Source organism: Chiloscyllium punctatum, chromosome 27 (genome assembly GCF_047496795.1).
Source record: "Chiloscyllium punctatum isolate Juve2018m chromosome 27, sChiPun1.3, whole genome shotgun sequence".
Taxonomy (NCBI): domain Eukaryota; kingdom Metazoa; phylum Chordata; class Chondrichthyes; order Orectolobiformes; family Hemiscylliidae; genus Chiloscyllium; species Chiloscyllium punctatum.
Genome location: NC_092765.1, coordinates 16,586,490 through 16,606,442, shown reverse-complemented (window position 1 = coordinate 16,606,442; position 19,953 = coordinate 16,586,490). Strand labels below are relative to the sequence as shown.

The window sequence follows — 19,953 nt, the reverse complement described above, 5'->3', positions numbered from 1 at the left end:
AACTGAAGGCAAGTGAGCCAAATGCCCTTTTAACTACCCTTCTACATATGTCACAAACTTTGAAGAATTATGTACCTGAACCCCTCGGTCTCTCTGTCAACACTACCCAAGGCCTTACCATTAATTGTATAAGCCTTATGTTCCTCATTCCTGACACTATTCTAATTAAGTCTTGTTTTCACCCTCTCTAAGGCCTTACAGCCGCAACATGACCTCCAAACTCCTGTACTTAATACTCTGACCAATAAAGGAAAGCATACCAAACACCTTCTTCACTATCCTATCTACCTGCGACTCCACTTTCAAGGAGCTATGAACCTGCACTCCAAGGTCTCTTTGTTCAGCAACACTCCCTAGGACCTTACCATTAAGTGTCTTAAGCCCTGCTAAGATTTGCTTTCCCAAAATGCAGCACTTCGCATTTATCTGAATTAAACTCCATCTGCCACTTCTCAGCCCATTGGCCCATCTGGTCAAGATCCTGTTGTAATCTCAGGTAACCTTCTTCAGTGTCCACCACACCTCCAAGTTTGGTGTCATCTGCAAACTTACTAACCCTACCTCTTATGCTCGCATCCAGCACTGATCCTTGTGGCACTCCACTGGTCACAGACCTCCAGTCTGAAAAACACCCTCCACCACAACCCTCTGTCTTGTACCTTTGAGCCAGTTCTGTATCCAAATGGCTAGTTCTCCCTGTATTCCGTGAGATCTAACCTTGCTAACCTGTCTCCCATGGGGACCCTTGTTGAACACCTTACTGAAGTCCATATAGATCACATCTACCGCTCTGCCCTCATCAATCCTTTGTTACTTCTTCAAATAGCTCAATCAAGTTTGTGAGACATGATTTCCTACGCACAAAGCCATGTTGACTATCCCTAATCAGTCTTTGCTTTTCCAAATACATGTACATCCTGTCCCTCAGGATTCCCTCCAACAACTTGCCCACCACCGACATCGGGTTCACTGATCTATAGTTCCCAACTAGAGGACATAGGTTTAGGGTGAGAGGGGAAAATATAAAAGAGACCTAAGTGGCAACTTTTTCACACAGAGGGTGGTACGTGTATGGAATGAGCTGTCAGAGGAAGTGGTGGAGGCTGGTACAATTGCAACATTTAAGAGGCATTTGGTGGGGTATATGAATAGGAAGGGTTTGGAGGGATATGGGCTGGGTGCTGGAAGGTGGGACTAGATTGGGTTGGGATATCTGGTCGGTTTGGACAGGTTGGACTGAAGGGTCTGTTTCCATACTGTACATCTCTGTGACTCTATGACTTAATATCCTTCCTAAAGCATATCATCTAGAGTTCAATACAACAGGGCCCTCTCTGTGTCTTACAACACTTCTTCACTAAAAACTGCAAAATCATTTGATTTACAAAGACTCTTGATTTTAAAATAAAAGTGTACATTACAAGGCCATAAGACAAAGGAGCAAAAGTAAGGCCATTCGGCCCATCGAGTCCACTCCACCATTCAATCATGGCTGATGGGCATTGGGATATGTAAACTATTCATAGGACCATAACTACTGCTCTGTCCTTCCAAAGGATAGTCTACAAACAACAATGACAACTGAGGAGGAATCATCCATGATGGAAGCCCTTATACACAATGAAGGCAGAATGAGGCCTAGTGGGAGAGGAAGGACAAGGTGCAAACTGAAGTGCCAAGAGAAGAAATGAAATGTTATCATAGGTGGTCTTTGCCTTACACACTTGGTGATGAAATCCATTTTCTGGATATCCAATTGTATCAGGGAAGACAGCATTCTCGAAGAGTGTAACTTTCTGAGTACACTCAGTTCCAGCATTGCTGGATAGGAACATTCAATTCTGCCCTGCAATAAAAGCATCCCTTATTGTCAGTTTTTTTAAAAAATAGATCACACAGAATAGTTGGGGTCATGGAAGCACACTTTAAAAGTTTACAGACAGGATTTAAAGGGCATGGTGGCACAGTGGTTAGCACTACTGCCTCACAGTGCCAGAGACCTGGGTTCAATTCCTGACTCAGGTGACTGACTGTGTGGAGTTTGCACATTCTCCCCGTGTCTGTGTGGGTTTCCTCCGGGTGCTCCGGTTTCCTCCCACAGTCCAAAGATGTGCAGGTTAGGTGAATTGGTCATGCTAAATTGCCTGTAGTGTTAGGTAAAGGGGTAAATGTAGGGGCTGCGCTTGACTTGTTGGGCCGAAGGGCCTGTTTCCACACTGTAAGTAATCTAATAACCTCCATGTAAAAAGTGCTGATTTTTAGATTATATTGTAGGGAATTGCATCAAACTTGTATAGTTGGAGACCCAGGGAAAAGGAAAGATTACACTTGATGAAGTGAGCTGTGAGGGCTAGAAGCTGTAAGTGTTAATACTTCAGTGCAGCTGAAGAGTGGGGATTAGAAACCACAACTGGTGTCTGCATGACACAGCTGTGCAAGATTAAACTGAAAAACAGTAAAGTTTTAGTTTTGTGAAGCTAGCTACCAGTGAAAAGCCGGAGTCAGTGATATCTGTAACAGCAACAACCTCAATAGATCAATAGCTGCCAGAACAATGCTGACCAGTGGCCATGAGAGCCTGACTAAACATTTTATTTTCATTGGATTTGCAAGACCTACGCAGCCAGGTACAGGGACTGATATTACTGTCAGTCCAATTTCTTTAAACTCTATGAAGCCCACCACCTGAAGAGATTTCTGGATCCATGTTATTGTAAGTGAAAGGCCCAGGACCTGGCTCCACAAATCGTTGGTTCCCTCTGATGGGAGTCACCTCATTCGCACACCTTTCAACCTCATCCAGCTTAGGCATCATCTTGCAGAAATCTGATTCAGAACCTGTTTTGACAGCTCACTCCAGAACTATCTAATTGTCTCTGGGACGCTGGCCTTCCATGGCTGAGGTACCTCCATTCCGTGCAATCTCGGAGAGAGGTGTGTATTGACTGGAGTTTGGTAGGGGAGGAAGTGAGGGGAGTCCTGGGCCCAGGTTCACTTGAAAACTGCAGCATCATCTCAGCTGAGTAAAATTTAGAAACACTGAATCAACACAGACACAATTTCTGTTTCAGCAACCCAGCGTAGCACTGCCAAGTTTCTGTATGTGATGAAAGATTTTTTGATAATTCAGACAATAAGTCGGCATGCAAGCCCGAACTGAGAAAACCTGAACTGAGTGAAGTATACTGTGTTGTCCCTTAGGCACATTCTGATTGTCACATCTGTTTTGGTTGGTTTGAAATACAGTGCTCTCTGAAGCGTATGTAGGGCAGCTCTTGAGCCAGGGGCCTATACTAAAATAAATACAAATCTATGATGGCAATAACATCAGCTGTTATGTAACTTGCATTTGTGTTCTTGGCAGTTTTCCAAACAGTTGCCCATGAGCTCTTGTAGATATTGACCCTGAGAACCTGTCAAAGCAAATAAATAACACAACAGTGACTATGAGGATATTGGGTGTGGCTAATGACATTTACAAACACTCCTGATCCCAGTGTCAATTAATTTAATGAGTTCAGATTTGTTATGTGCATTCTTCAATTGAACTGTGAAAATCCTGGCATTAACAAGACTGATTTGTTAATGCCAGAATTAAAAGAGAGATCCTATAAAGTGGCCAAGAGCAGTGGGAAATCAGAAGATTGGGAAGGCTACAAAAACAGAGGATAACAAAGAGAGTAATAAGAAAGGAGAGGATCAAATATGAAGGTAGGCTAGCCAGTAATATTAGAAACGATAGTAAAAGTTTCTTTCAATACATATGAAACAAACGACAGACAAAAGTAGACATTGGGCCACTTCAAACTGACGCTGGAAGCCTAGTGATGGGAGATAAGGAAATAGCTGGAGAACTTAACAATACTTTGCATCAGTTTTCACAGTGGAAGACATGAGTAATATCCCAACAAATAAAGGGAGTCAGGAGGCTGAGTTGAGTATGGTTGTCATTACAAAAGAGATAGTGCTAGAAAAGCTAAAAAGTCTTAAAATTGATAAATCTCCTGGCCCCGATGGGATACATCCTAGAGTTCTGAGAGAGGTGGCTGAGGAAATAGCAGAGGCATTGGTTGAGATCTTTCAAGAGTCACTGGAGTCACGGAAAGTCCCAGATGATTGGAAGATCGCGGTTGTAACCCCATTGTTCAAGAAAGGATCAAGACAAAAGATGGAAAATTATAGGCCAATTAGCCTAACCTCGGTTGTTGGTAAAATTCTAGAATTCATCATTAAGGATGAGGTTTCTAAATTCTTATAAGAGCAGAGTCTGATTAGAACAAGTCAACATGGATTTACTATGGGGAGGTCATGCCTGACAAACCTGTTGGTATTCTTTGAAGAAGTGACAAGTAGGTTAGACCAGGGAAACCCAGTGGATGTGGTCTATCTAGACTTCCAAAAGGCCTTTGATAAGGTGCCACACGGGAGGCTGCTGAGCAAGGTGAGGGCCCATGGTGTTCGAGTTGAGCTACTGGGATGGATTGAGGATTGGCTGTCTGACAGAAGGCAGAGAATTTGGGATAAAAGGTTCTTTTTCAGAATGGCAGCCGGTGATGAGCGGTGTCCCGCAGGGTTCAGTGTTGGGGCCGCAGCTGTTCGCATTATATATTAATGATCTGGATGAAGGGGCTGGGGGCATTCTAGCAAAGTTTGCCGATGATACGATGATAGGTGGACAGGCAGGTAGTACTGAGGAAGTGGGGAGGCTGCAGAAGGATCTAGACAGTTTGGGAGAGTGGTCCAGGAAATGGCTGATGGAATTCAACGTGAACAAATGCGAGGTCTTGCACTTTGGCAAAAAGAATAAAAGCACAGACTACTTTCTAAACGGTGAGAAAATTCGTAAAGCCAAAGTACAAAGGGATCTGGGAGTGCTAGTCGAGGATTCTCTAAAGGTCAACATGCAGGTTGAGTCTGTGATTAAGAAAGCGAATGCGATGTTGTCACTTATCTCAAGAGGGTTGGAATATAAAAACAACGTTGTGCTACTGAGACTTTATAAAGCTCTGGTTCGGCCCTATTTGGAGTACTGTGTCCAGTTTTGGTCCCCACACCTCAGGAAGGACATACTGGCACTGGAACGTGTCCAGCGGAGATTCACAGGAATGATCCCTGGAATGGTAGGTCGAACATATGAGGAACGGCTGAGGATCCTGGGATTGTATTCATTGGAGTTTAGAAGATTAAGGGGAGACTTAATAGAGACGTACAAGATAATACATGGCTTGGAAAGGGTGGATGCTAGGAAATTGTTTCCGTTAGACGAGGAGACTAGGATCCGTGGGCACAGCCTTAGAATTAGAGGGGGTAAATTCAGAACAGAAATGCGGAGACATTTCTTCAGCCAGAGAGTGGTGGGCCTGTGGAATTCATTGCCGCGGAGTGCAGTGGAGGCCGGGACGCTAAATGTCTTCAAGGCAGAGATTGATAGATTCTTGTTGTCTCGAGGAATTAAGGGCTACAGGGAGAATGCAGGTAAGTGGAGTTGAAGTGCCCAGCAGCCATGATCGAATAGTGGAGTGGACTCGATGGGCCGAATGGCCTTACGTCCGCTCCTATGTCTTATGGTCTTATGATTTTCTGTGCATCTCCAGGCTTGGATAGCCTGGAGCTGAGCAGTGAGGTGAGCTGGGAGGTAATTAAATGACTGAATCACTTGTTCTATTCCAATATTCGAGTCACAAGCCAATTTTAGTTCAGTATTAGGGCATTTCATTCTGGTATGAAAGTAACATGTTAAAGAGTTTATTTGAGTGGCAAAGTTGGAAGAAAATGCATTTGCCTCACAATTCAGAGCAATTCTTAAATCAAATTTAACTCACAAAACTTTGCCAATATCGTCGTTCCCATCGCTCCAAGCTCCATCCATCAGGAGGAGGTGTTAATAAATTCCGTCAATCCGCCAGTAGGGGGGGGGGTGGGGGGGTCACTGATGTATGTGCTCACTAGCACCACTCACTGGCAGAGATTAGCACTACAGCAGTCACAACTTCCTCAACTTTGCAGACATACACAGTTCCTGTTACATTAGCTCCTTAAGGTGCTGTGCTTATTACCTATTAATTATACATATCTATTAACTACTTACTTGAGTTACATCTGTTACAGGCTCCTTGATTGCAGTCTTTCCCAAATGTGAGGCAAACACAATATACAATTTGACCCGAACTGGGGCACATCTGTCTTTCATGGGGCCATTTGACAGCATTTCTCATTCTGACCTTGTCTGAACAGCTGGTTTTAAACAGTTCAGTTTGTCTGATAATTAGGGTTGCCAACTCTGAGTGGATATGTAAACCCAGAGGCTTTACCACATGATCTCTCTCCTCCAACTGCCCCAGCCAAACAAATAACATATCCCCCATCTGTTTATTGATACAAAAAAAGTCAGAGATGTTCAAAGAAAAGTAATGCCCCTCTGATTATCCCCCAAATTTATCTATCGCAGAATCCAGGAGGCCATCTTTACATCTTGGAGACATTAGAACTTTCCAAAGGGTCAGCAACTCCAATGATGCAACACACTAACCTTTAATTTCTAAACCACTCCTAAATATTGAAAATATGCTGAATGAGGATACGGTGCTTTACAGAAATGAGTTCCAATTACTAACCCTCCTCTCTCAGCAACGTGGTTCTTGAACCCAGCAATCTGGTGGGTCACACTGATAAAAAGATCTAGTATTACGACTGATGGGGTATACATGCCAACAGGATTATGGGTTACACTTGACTCTGAACTCGAATATGCAATGATCATATTTGCTGTCAGTATAAACTTTGTTAAGATTTTCCATACCTAAGGAGAAAGTGAGGACTGTAGATGCTGGAAATCAGAGTCAAAAAGTGTGGCGCTGGAAAAGCACAGCAGATAAGGCAGCATCCGAGGAGCAGGACAGTCTACAGTTCAGGCATAAGCCTTTCATCTTATAACATCTCCTCAACATAAGCTTATGCCCTTCAGCAACATTCCTGATGAAGGGCTTATGCCCAAAACGTAGACTCTTCTGCTCCTCAGATGCTGTCTGACCTGCCGTGCTTTTCCAGCACCACACTTTTTAACTCTATTCCATGTGTAACTTGGTTGCTGCTTGATCACATTGAAACTTTGTACTGAATCTCAGTGAACACTCTCTCCCAATGAAAGAGTGGTCATACACGAAGAGATTGTCTGAAATTCTCACTGTCCCATTGATCCCCTTCAGGAAGGAGTGGAAGCATCAGTTGCATTAACTAATCATTTTAAACGGCTACTCCTCTTAATATAGTCTGTCTATTCAAACAGAATGTAGAGAGGGGAACACTTTATATTCTGGGAGTCATGTGTTCATTTGTCCATTATTCACTTTGGGGCAGTTCTTTCCTCTGTTCTGATGCTTCTGTTCCAAATATTGCCATGGTTTCAGCTGCTTCAGTCATTCTTCTGGTGCCAAAGGAGGACAAACCAATACCCCCTACTGCAAGGAGCAGTGCAGAGAAGTTAACGAGTCGGTCAGTACTCTGGACTGTGGCCTCACCCGCAAGTTGCATCTGTGCAAATCAGAAAACCACCAGTAAATGAGATGCCATAATTTCCAAATAATTCCCTCCCCTTTCCAGATCAAGGAAGAACATTCCCCACCTGTCAGTTCTTTGCTAATAAATCCTATTTCCAAATAACTTTACATAATCTAGATGCTTTTCAACCTATCCTTGTTCTGCGCTGCTGACATTTTCACCTTATAGATCCATCCCCTGTCATTTTAAAAACATTTCTTTCTGAAAATTTCCCTTCAGTTGAGATTCGCCTTATATAAATATTTCTAAAATCCTATCACCTTCCTTTGTAATGTAGAGATTCTTTAACTTCCTTCAAATGCAAAGTGGTTCCTTTACCTTTTGACTATTTTGTTTTTTCCCCACTTCTATTTATTGAATTTTTCATACTCCCTTTTTGTTTCCCCTCTGCACTATAACCATATATCTCTTGTTTTTAGGCTCACTGTCCTCAGAATCTATGAATCCCAGGCTTTGACAATGCTTCTACAGCTGTAGGAGTATATTTATCCTACAACTTCTCTGTCTCTTATTTAAATATCTCCCTCCCTTTATCCACTGTTTGACTTGCCATTCTTTCCTGGTCTGGATTCTATGTCATCCCACTGCACTCTCAGTCAGAAGATTACTCGGTGACTCCTTCCATCACTTCACTGATGGCTATAAGGAGACTGAAAGGATGGGGTTTTGGCCAAATTAGAATTTTGTTTCTTAGTTGTGGTTGGGCTATCCTGGCAATCTTCTCATTGTCAGGTAGACTCCAGTCTCAAAACCATTGTGGAACCAGGTGCAGAACTATTGGCAAGTCTTGGTGTTGCCCATGACAGCAATTGTTTGGGGGAATGATGGTTTTGATGATGGGAGCCTGAAAGGAAGCCAATTAGAATCATGCACTTGGTCTGGTTCATTGGTTTTCCATTTCCTGCAAGCTGTCTGATATTTACCATCACTCTCAAGTGGATGGGGGTGCATTGCTTCAATTGGTTCTGAGGTCTGCTGCTTAGCTGCAGGTAGGTTTATCTGGCACAGCTTTATACACTCCATACTTGGTATTATCAGCATTATAGTATAACATTTTCCTGCATTACAATAATGACTATACTTTTAAAAGTATTTAATCGGCAGCTAATGTGATTGTGACTGAGGGTTGCAGGAAGGACCAGCAGAACAGGCTCTTGTCACCAGGATTTTCTGTGTGATTTTCCCAGGAAAATTTGTTAAGAACCACACTAAACAGTAAGCAGAGCTTGGTAAGGGTTAAAAACTAAACCACATGAGCCAGTAACAATGATGCAGTTTGGCAGTTGGGATGTTGGTTTTAATATTTAATCTGATCCTTATATAACAACTGCTGATTCTAATCCATTGAGAGTCCAAATCAGTGAAGTGAATGTACAAAAACATCCAGCTGTCACTACAGGGCGAGAGAAAGAATTTTGCAAAAAAAAAAAGTCACTACCCTCCCTCTGTCAACATTCCCCACCAGCTTCCTTCCACTTGCTCACCCCCACCCCCCAAACTGCGCCCCCCCCCACCCCACACACACTCCATTGGTTCTGCCCCTACCCCTCAGGCATTGCCTCTCTACTATCAGGATTTATTAATATGGCATGGATGATTCTAATTTCCGCCCCCTTGTCCACTGTAACTCTGGCTGTGGTTAGTGCCACAGGAACATGACAGTGCTTCAGTTAACAGAGATGTGAATAAGCGAGTGTCAGGAGTTAGCCGAGCCTGTTTGTGACCACTGCACCCAGCCACCCACCCCCCCCCCCCAAAAAGTCTCGAGTGTAAGTCATCTGGCATGATGCTCCTGACTTGAATAAGGAAACGGGAAAGGTCATGGCCTGGGAATAATTGGAGAATTTTCTAGCAAATGGCCATAGGCATGGTAGACTAAATGACTTCCTTCTTATTATTAAATTCCTGGTCAAGGCTGAATCAGGATATTGCAACAAAGACAATGATTATATTGCCAAGTTACCCTCGGCACTTCAGTTGGGGGAAGGGGGAGCATTGTGCTGTTCAGTCACCCCTAGTGACAAATGTGCACCCTGGCTAAGGCTCAGGATTCATTGTCCAGCTGTTCCTGGTGGGTTGATTTGCTAATAGGTTCACACGAGAATGCAAAGGATTTAAGTGAGATGAGTGGTGGCGTGAAATACAGCCCAGCACATTCAGGAATTACAGTTGATGGAAGGAGGTAAAAGGAGTGAAATAGGGTGGAGGGAGAGAAGAGGAAAGAGATAGGCAGGAAAGAAGGGAGAGAAGGAACAAGATCAAAAGAGAAAGGAGGTAAAAGAGAGATGGAAAGATTATATGTAGAGAAAGGAACTAGAGGGAGGAGGAGTGAAAGAGAGCAAGAGGAGACGAAGACCAGGCGACTCACAGACACTGACTGTTCTGTAACCCTGATGACTGCAGGCATGTTGGATAAAGAGGTATTTAATAGATCTTGATACTGGGCCATTGACAGGCTACAGCCTCAGAAAACAAATGGCCATTTGACAAAGTAGATTTAAAGATTAGACAAAACCTACCCAATCTCCAGTTTAAAGATTTAAGTAGAGGAAAAGTGAAGTTTTTATCCAAGAAACCTCATCAGTTAAGCAGTTTCATCTACACAAATTGATAAAAACCTGTTAGTGAATGTGAATTAGTTTCAATGCATGTTAATGTCATGCTATGTTATTGACTATTTTACATACAATTTACAACACAAACTAGTCATCCAATCCAAATGGTCTAATTTTTTTATGCTTCTTTTTCCATCTTATTTAATTTCATTGTTCGGTGTATCCTCCTGAATTCCGTTTTGGATTTCTTAATTCTTATTTATCTATAATATAGAATATATATTTCTACATTGACCAATCAGATAATCCATTAGTCATGCAGCTGTTTAATCTTTTTCTGTCAGTTGCAATCTCTCAGTACTGGGACCATTCTTATACTTTTCTTTTGCAATTTCTCCACCATCTCTACCTCATTTTGTAACATAACATCCAGAACTATGCTCAAAGTATTCCTTGTACTGCTAATAAAGTGTTCTTGTTTAGAGTTGAACAGCAGGGAACATATTCCACAAACAAATGTACCCCAGTACTTGCTTTGTTTTTAAATGGCCCTGTAAAGCAGGAGTTATTAATTTTAGTAAATCTGTACCTGGATCCCCTTGCTCCTCTAGTCCATTTAGACCCTTCTTTCCCAAAGAAACTTGGCATCCACATTATTCTTTAACAAAATGCATGACCTCACACTTATTTATATTGAACTTAATTTTCTAATTACAGACCATTCAGCAAGATAATTAATGTTTTCCTGCATATTGTCCCAGATTTCATTAGTATTTTTACTATATCCCAAAATCTGATGTAACCTTCAAATTTTAAAGTCGTCCTTCCAATTTCTGAATGCTTATCCTCATTGTAACTGGTGAGCAACAATGGTCTCAGCACTAATCCCTGTGGAACACCACTTTCCACCTTTTACCAGTCTGAGTAATCACTTCTGACCCCTTATTTTCAGATTTGTATCTAGCTTGCTATCCACTCTGTTAATAGTCCGCTCACATTACTTACGCTGACTTTACTGAGGAGTCAGCGATGTAAAAGTAAAAGCCTCCATAATCCTAGAGGACAACTGTCTTATTAGAGGTTCAGAGATGACTGGTGGTGAGTTTAACCTAAGTGTCACTACACTACAGCTAAGGGGCAAGGTTCAGAAGGTGGGATGTTCATGGTAGCCTCAGCTGGGACAGGAATTAAACCCGTGCTTATTGGTGTCACTCTGCAACACAAACCTGCCATCCAGTTAAGTGAGCTATCTGACACCCAAAGGTCATTTGAGTCCCGAATATATTACATCCACTGTATTACCCTCATCGGTTCTTTTTGTTGCTTCGCCATGTGTCATTATCTGAACGTCACAGCATGTTACCGTGCAAAGACCACTGCTCATAATTGTTTGAATGCCACTGCATGTAATCTTGCATCTTTATCTGCATATTCCCCAATTTAATTAAAGGAAGTTCTACTAACCTGTAATAGCCGGAAATAACTGGGAGTTAATCTGTTCAACCGAAGTATCATATCCAAGTATCATATCCAAGTATCATATCCAAGTATCATATCCAAGGCAACATAAGAATGGCACTTGATTACAACAAGAGAAGTGTGCAATTCAAAATATTCCTAGTCTCAGGAGAGGAAGACTCCACGCTATTGGCAGTGCAGTTACATCCCAGTAAGATGACCGGTACTGCCTGGTGGAATAAAGTGTAGTGCAGACTCCGAACTGACTGGATGCTTATGATGACTGGCCGTAAAGAGCTTTTTATACCACGCTTCTCGCACTCAGTGATGTCATTGAGCTGTTGAGCCGTCTGTCAAAGGGCATCAGCGTTATATGTTCAGGATATGTATTCGCTTCACCGAGTCCCAGACTCAGACGCATCAACTCTCTTTGTGATCACTGCACTTGACAGGACCTGCCTTGGGCTGAACAAAAAGAACACAGCTTCAGCAATGTCCCCAACCTTAATATCCCCTGCCAGAAAACTCAGGACTTTAGTGATGGCCCATCTGTTTGGCCTTCCCCTTCAGCTCTCAGTTAACTGCACTCACCTCACTGTTATTTGCCCGGTATCACCCAATGCTGTTGTACCCAATGCCTCATTCCTTGGAATACCAGCACATGTCTCCAAACCTTGTTACCAATACTAACATTTGTCCCTTTCTCCACTGTTACCATCACTCACCCCAACCTTAGGTTACTAGCATTTACCCTCTCCACAGTCACCGCACTCATCCCTTCTCTTTACTAGTCTCAATTCTGAGGAAATGGTGGTGTAGTGATAACGTCATTGGACTAATAATCAGAATGCCAGGCTCACGTCCTGTGGACATACACCCACCATGATAGATGGTGATACTTGAATTCAATAAAAATCCGGAATTAAAAGATCAGTCTAATTGTTAATGGACAATAAAAAAAACTTATGCCCTTCACTGATGTCCTTTAGAGAAGGAAATTTCCATTCATCTTTGGCTTGGCCTATATGTGACTCCAGACCCACAGCAATATAGTTGACTCTTAACTGCCCTCAGAGCAGTTAGGGATGAGCAATAAACTTTAGCCAAGCCAGCAACACTCACATCCCATGAGTGAATTTCAAAAATCTCAAACCTCTCCCACAAGTCCCCGTATACCAGTACTTAGTCACACTTTCCATTCTTTAATTATCTGTATTCACCATCATCTCAGCTCTTCACCCAACTGTCAGCATTTGTGCCGGCCCCTCCTTCCTTTCAGTTTGGACATTGTGTAACCAAAATAGTTGATTGCACCAATGATGGTCCAGCTATTGTCAAATTAAAGCAATTGAAATTCAGGATATGGTGAAACAGATACATTTAAAGCAACATTTAGGAAGGACGGAATGCTGGGAAAAGGTGGAGAGGTCACTCTCTAAATTAATGATGAAATTACCATAATAGAGAGGGATTATCTAGTTCAGAAACACGGATATGAAGGTGGTTTGAGTAGAGATGAGAAATCACAAAGGCAAGCAGTCACTTGTGGGAGTGGTGTATTGGATCCTTAATAGTAATCACATAGCCGGAGCATAAAGGAAACAATAATGAGAGCTTTTCTAAAGCATATAGCAACAATCATCACAATGTTTGTGTTCATAAAGACTGGAAAGGGTAAAAAGTAGCCTTGTTACAGAATTCACAAAATATTTTGGGATACTTTCTCATAATTGTACATTCTGGAGCCAACCAGTGGTGCTACAGACTTCATTAATTAGTGAAAGTGTCCCTCAGTATTAGATTAGATTACCTACAGTGTGGAAACAGGCCCTTCGGCCCAACAAGTCCACACCAACCCTCGGTGAGCAACCCACCCCACTACATTTACCCCTCTACCTAACACTATGGGCAATTTAGCATGGCCAATTCACCTCACCTTTTTGGACTGTGGGAGGAAACCGGAGCACCCGGAGGAAACCCACACAGACACAGGGAGAGTGTGCAAACTCCACACAGATAGTTGCCTGAGGTGGGAATTGAACCCAGGTCTCTGGCGTTGTGAGGCAGCAGTGCTAACCACTGTGCTACCATGGTTGAACTTTACGTTCAGTTTGAGGGAGAGAGCTGGAGCTTCAAGACTAGTATTTTACATTTAAATATGGGCTATTAAGGAGGCATAAAAACAGATAAAAACTGGCAAATTAGCGCAATGGATGGGTCAGACATGCAGTGGCAGACTTTGAAAAAAAATTGATTAATAGGATGTGGGAGTTATCAAGCCTGTGTTTATTGCCCAACCCTAATTTCCCTGGAGAAGATGTTGGTGAGCTTTCTTCTTAAACCACTGCAGTCTTGGGGTCCAGAAACATACTCAATGCTGTTAGGAAGGGAGTTTCAGGATTTTGACCCAGTGATATCGAAGGAATGGCAATATAGTTTCAAGTCAGGATATTGTGTAGCTTGGAGAGGAACTTTCAGGTGATGGTTTTTATATGCATCTTCTACTAGATGGTAGCAGTCAAAGGTTTGGAAGGCACTGTTAGAGGAGCCCTTGGTGAATTGCTCCAGAGCAATTTATTGATGGTGTTTATGGCTACTATTGTATGTCATTGGCAAAGGGAGTGATGATTGAAGGTGATGGATGGGGTGCCAATCAAATGGGCTGCCATTGAATGTCAAGGGGTAATGGTTAGCTTCTCTCTTGTTGGAGATGGTCATTGCCTGGAATTTGTGAGGAATAAATGTTACTCACCGCTATTAGTCCAACACTGGATGTTGTTCAGATCTTGGTAAATGCTTCAGTACCTCTGGGCAGGTAATTGATGAAGCAGCTGAATGAAGACGTTGGCCCTAGGACATTATCCTGACACATTCCAGCAGTGATGACCAGTTATAGGCAGCAGCTCGTATAAGAGGAGATTGAGAATAGGTAACCATCCTCCAATTCTTTGTTACTTCTATTCAAGGAGAGAGAGGATGTTGTCTTTGTAAAGGTCTGGAGGTTTGTCATACTGATGATCCCTGAGGAGAAAGTGAGGACTGCAGATGCTGGAGACCAGAGTTGAAAAATGTGGTGCTGGAAAAACACAGCAGGCCAGGCAGCATCTGAGGAGCAGGAGAATCGACATTTCGGGTATAAGGGCTGATGCCCGAAACATCGATTCTCCTGCTCCTTGGATGCTGCCGGCCTGCTGTGTTTTTCCAGCACCACATTTTTCAACTGATGATCCCTGAGCCGCCCAACTGTTCTCATTGGTTTTTCAATCTACAGGCTAATACTGGGCAAAGTTGCCCGAAACATACAGCCACAGTGTTGATGAGTCTTCAGCATCTTCCCCTCTGCTTTAGCAGACAGCAGCGTCAATACACCTCACAGTGAACTATTAACTAACTTTAAAACTGCAATATCTCCTTTCACAGCCCTTGGTTTAAGATTAGATTACTTACAGTGTGGAAACAGGCCCTTCGGCCCAACAAGTCCACACCGCCCCGTCGAAGCGCAACCCACCCATACCCCTACATCTACCCCTTACCTAATACTACGGGCAAATTAGCATGGCCAATTCACCTGACCTGCACATCTTTGGACTGTGGGAGGAAACACACGCAGACACGGGGAGAATGTGCAAACTCCACACAGAGAGTCACCTGAGGCGGGAATTGAACCCGGGTCCCTGGTGCTGTGAGGCAGCAGTGCTAACCATTGTGCCACCGTGCTACCCACAAAGCAGTATCCTTTTCCCACTTCAGTCCACAATCCAAAATAAAGAAAACTAAAATAAAATGTGAGTAGGAAAATAAGTTGTGAAGAGATTATGAAAGGATATTGATAGATTTTAAGTGAGTGAATGATGATCTGGCAAATGGAGTATACCATGGGAACATGAAATTGTCCATTTTGGCAGACAGAATAAGAAAACGTTTAAACTAAAATGGTGAGAGATGCAGAAGGATCTAGGTGTCCTTGTCCATTAATCATAAAAGGCTTGTATGCAGATACAGCAAATAATTACGGAAGTTGATAGAAAGTTATTATATTCAATTTCTCTTGCAATGAACAAAGTACAGAGGTTATGTTTCAGTTTTGCAGAACATTGGCGAGACAACATCTGCAGTAATATGTAAGTTATTTAAGGAAGAACGTAAATACATTCAAAACTATCCAAAGAAGGTTTATTAGATGAATACCTGGGAGGCAGATTGTCTTTTGAGGAAAAGTTGGAGAAGCTAGGCTTTTATCTGGTAGATTTCAGAACAGTAAAATGTGACTTAATTGAAACATAAAAGATATGGAAGGATCGTGATAGTATGCATGTAAAAAGGATGTCCCCTCTTCAAGGAGGATCGAGTACTGGAGTCACGGTTTAAAAATAAGGTTCACCCATTTAGGACATTTTACAAAGGATTTAGCGCCTTTGGATCACATCCTCAAAAGCTGGAGGTTTTGTATAATTTTAGGGAAGAATCAGATGGATTATTGAAAAGCAAAGGAGTGAACACTTATTAGGGTGGGCAGAAAAATAATGGAGGAAACAGATCAATTCACGACTTTATTGAATGGCATAGAAAATTTGATGAGCCAAGTGCTTCCAGCACCAATTTGTAAGATTGTACATAAAATGGAGTTCACAGTGGGTGGGGAGTTGCTTTGTGACAGTCAGATTTCCCTTTTACCCAGAGTCCTAGAAGCCCACTTCAAATCTGACCTGGGTAAATACAAAATAAAAATGAGGAAGGGAACAAAATGATTCTCATCATCATTCACACAATTATTGCCCATGAATTCTGCCAAAGCAACTCTATCAGTCTCTCAGAGGTGCCTGACACCACGGAAAGTTCTGCCTCCCCAGCCATCTCAGTACACAGACCATCATACAAAGGAACAGTTTCCATATCCCTTGACTCCCTTATCAATCCAAATCTGAATATACTCAAATCCTGGTTAGATAATGACCATCATCTATTGCATGTTGGAGAGAGAATTCCAAGCACTGAAGAATCTCAAAAGAAATACTTCAGTAAATTTTTCTTATTTAAGACAAATTGCATGTTTGTATCTATGCTCCTCATTTTAGATTCTCCCATGATGGAGAATTCTCTCAGCAACCACCCTATCAAACCCCCTCAGAATTTCATGTTTCAATATGATTATTGCTCATTCTTCTAAATTCCCTTTCCTTATCAGACAACCTCTTCATCCCAAGAATCTAGCGAATCTTCTCTGAATTGTCTCCATTACAAGTATATCCTTCGATACGTTAGGTGATTATAACTGCATATAGTATTCTGTGATTTCATCAATGCCTTGTACAATTATAACAAGACTTGCAGAATTTTATACTCCATCACCCTTGCAATGAAGACCAAAATTCAACTCGCCTTCTTAATTACTTGCTTCATACCTACATTATCATTCACAACTTTCTCTGTATTCTGCATTTTTCTCCATTTAAAATATTATTCTGCCTTTCTATTCTGACTGCCAAAGAGAGCAATCTCACATTTCCCAAATTATACTCCATTGACCAAACTTTTGTCCACTTGCTTAACCTCTCTGTATCCTCTTGAAAAGTCTTTGTATCCTCTTCACAACCCGCTTTCCTAATTAACTTTGCATCATCCATGAATCTGGCTGCAATGCAACCAGTCCTTTCAAACAGGATTTCTCTTTCATAAAACCATGTTGATTACCTAATTGTATTATATGATCTGGATTAATATGGATCTTAGCATTTTTGAAGACAGGACTGTATCAACTAGCTCATGGTTCCCTGCTTTCTCCCTCTTTCATGAACGCAGGTGTTATATTTCCAATTTTCCAATCCTCTGGAAGCAATCCAAAATTCAGGGAATTTTGGAAGATTACAACCAATGCATTAACTTTTTTTTAAAACAGTAGCATGAGAGTCACCAGATCCAAAGGTTTTGCTTGTCTTCAATCCTATCAACATTCCCATTATGTTTTCTCGATTGATAGTGATTACAATCATTATTGGGCTTAGTAAGAAAACCTGTATTTATACTAGCTAAAAGCTGCAGAGATGAGTCAGCAGTGCAGACTAGAAAAACCAGTTCTAACTACATTAACTAACTGCAGCTCCCAGCTTCAAAACAGGAAATTATAGTTTTCTGCTAAATACAAAAACTAAAAAGAAAAAGAGAAAAACCCATAACATTACCTGTTAAAGTCTCCTCAAGCACCAAATACCCAAATTCTCAAATGTCCTGAACTGCATTTAGTGATGAGTTGCCAGTTTTATTTTCAGCAACTCACCCTCTTCCCAAATTAACAAGATGTTGCCTCAATTCTCCTTCAACTCCTTTTTCTGTTCCCAACCCAAGTTTGAGATCAGTTAATCCTGTTGAGGTCTCGGTGACTGCAGCTCAGCCCCCTCCAAACTAACTAACTGCCTCTTCATAGGGATCAAGACTCTGAATGTTGCTCAGCCTATGCAGTCCATTCTCTGTGTGGTGTTCAGACATTGTGTTTTGCAGGTTGTTCATCAATAGGTCAGTTCTACTTTCCTTGTGACAACCATTTACACTGGAGTGACCACAGGCTGTGAGAATCTATTTCATTCTCCCACAGTTGCTGAGGTCCCCAACAACACAAATTGGAGTGGAACTTGGACTTTAATATTTTGCATGGCATAATAGACTATCACTGAATTGTGTCAGTGTCTGGCTATCTCATAACCTTCCATGCTGTGTGTGAACACAGCACGTGAAAAATTGTATAAATGAAGCAACCCCTTGCACTCATTGGAACAAGAAGCGTCCATTCAGCTCCTCAAACTCCAGGGCAAGTTACAGGGTCCTATTTAGAAAGGAAGATGACGATAATCTAAAATCACAGAACACCACAAACATAAGCCATTTGGCTCACCACATTTGTACCAGCATTTTAAAAATAACTATTCAATCAGATTTATCCCTTTGCCCTTTTCATAGACCTCTCTAGATTTTTATTTTCAAACTGTCCACTGACTTGTTAGACTTCAAAATTCAACTTAAAAAATGCTAAATTTTGAACAACCCTACAGGATTTCAATGATATTCCCAAATCACAATCTTCCAAGATCTTTATGCATCCCAGTCACAGCCTTCTAGCACCTCAGTGTACATTCCCAAAAGAAAACACTGGCTGCTCCATAAGTGACTTCGGCATTCTATGAAAGGTGCTATATAAATGCAAAATAAAAGCTGAAAGAACTGTGGACGCTGTAAATCAGAAATCACTGTAAAAGCTCAGTAGGTTTAGCAGCAGCTGCAGTGAGAAACCCTCTGATAAAGGGTCAATGATGTTTTTATAGGTTTAAAGCTGCCTCTTTGTTTTTGTATGCCATTTCTCTCTTTATAAAATCAAAACTGTTTTTATAGCTTTAACTGCTCATCAGTTCCTGACTCCTAAAGTACCTTTCATTTTATCTTTAAAATGAATTTTAAAAACACTCCAAAATGGGAGCTCAACCCTGGAATCTGGAGCTGGAATCTCTTTAGGTGAATGAATGAAGATGGACCAATTAAACTCAGTAAATGTCTTGTGATTCTAAGTATTGGAGTTTAAAGTCCTTTGTCAACACTAATCTGCCGTCCAGGGGATGTGAAAGATTCCATTGGTACCAGGGTGAGGGTGGGGGTGAGAAGAGCTCACTACACTCAGTGTCTGGTACAGCAATATTTTCTCAACTAACATCCCCAAACAGATTACTCAACAGACGCCTGTGAGACGGACATTGTGTACAAGATGACAGTTATGTCCACCAAACTAAGAAATGACTGCATCTCAAACCATTCATTCTACTTGAGCTGCTGTCAGATGTTTTGACAAGGAGTTAATAGAAAGTAAATAGTTTCTATACTATGCAGTTGACAATACAGGGACAAAAACAAAGTTTTGACGCTTGAATTTTGCTACCCTCAAATATCAAGATTTCATCTCCAGGTTAATATTGAGGTCATCATACTCCATCCCCACCATATAGTCCTTTCTAGGCTCACTGTCAGAAGCTAAAAAATGTTGTTTGCAATCTGACCCCATATCCTCTTTCCCAGATTGCCTGCCTCTACCTCTGTGACATCATCCACCTTAAACTCTAGCTCCAGCCTGCCTGCTGCTGAAACTCTCAACTGTGCCATAATTACTCCCAGATGTGACAATACCTGGTTGTCCTGGTGGCCTCACATCTTTCATTGTCCATAAACTCATCCAAAACTCCATTGGTCATGCCCTAACTAAAATCTGGTCACAGTTACCCACCACCGTCTTCTAGTCATAGAGCATGGGAACAGACCCTTTAGTCTAACTCGTCCACACCAACCAGACATCCCAACCTGACCTAATCCCATTGAACAGCATTTGGCCCAAATCCCTCTAAATCCT

The 19,953-nt window shown here is 41.8% G+C and overlaps 1 long non-coding RNA gene across 4 annotated transcripts in view; it reads right to left on the bottom strand.

Annotated features, from left to right (window-relative positions):
* Nucleotides 1–3,398: 3,398 nt before the first annotated feature.
* Nucleotides 3,399–19,953, bottom strand: part of LOC140453479 (uncharacterized) — a 31,925-nt gene continuing 15,370 nt past the window's right edge. Inside the window, exons 7-10 of one of the 4 annotated variants that reach the window (XR_011952399.1) lie at nucleotides 14,323–14,527; nucleotides 11,577–12,035; nucleotides 6,089–7,530; nucleotides 3,399–3,413 (exon numbers count right to left, since the gene is read on the bottom strand). This is a non-coding gene — a long non-coding RNA (uncharacterized lncRNA). Of the gene's footprint in view, nucleotides 3,414–5,729; nucleotides 7,531–10,076; nucleotides 10,156–11,576; nucleotides 12,036–14,322; nucleotides 14,528–19,953 lie in introns of those variants that run through there. The other 3 variants (XR_011952400.1, XR_011952398.1, XR_011952401.1) reach the window with 3 other exon arrangements.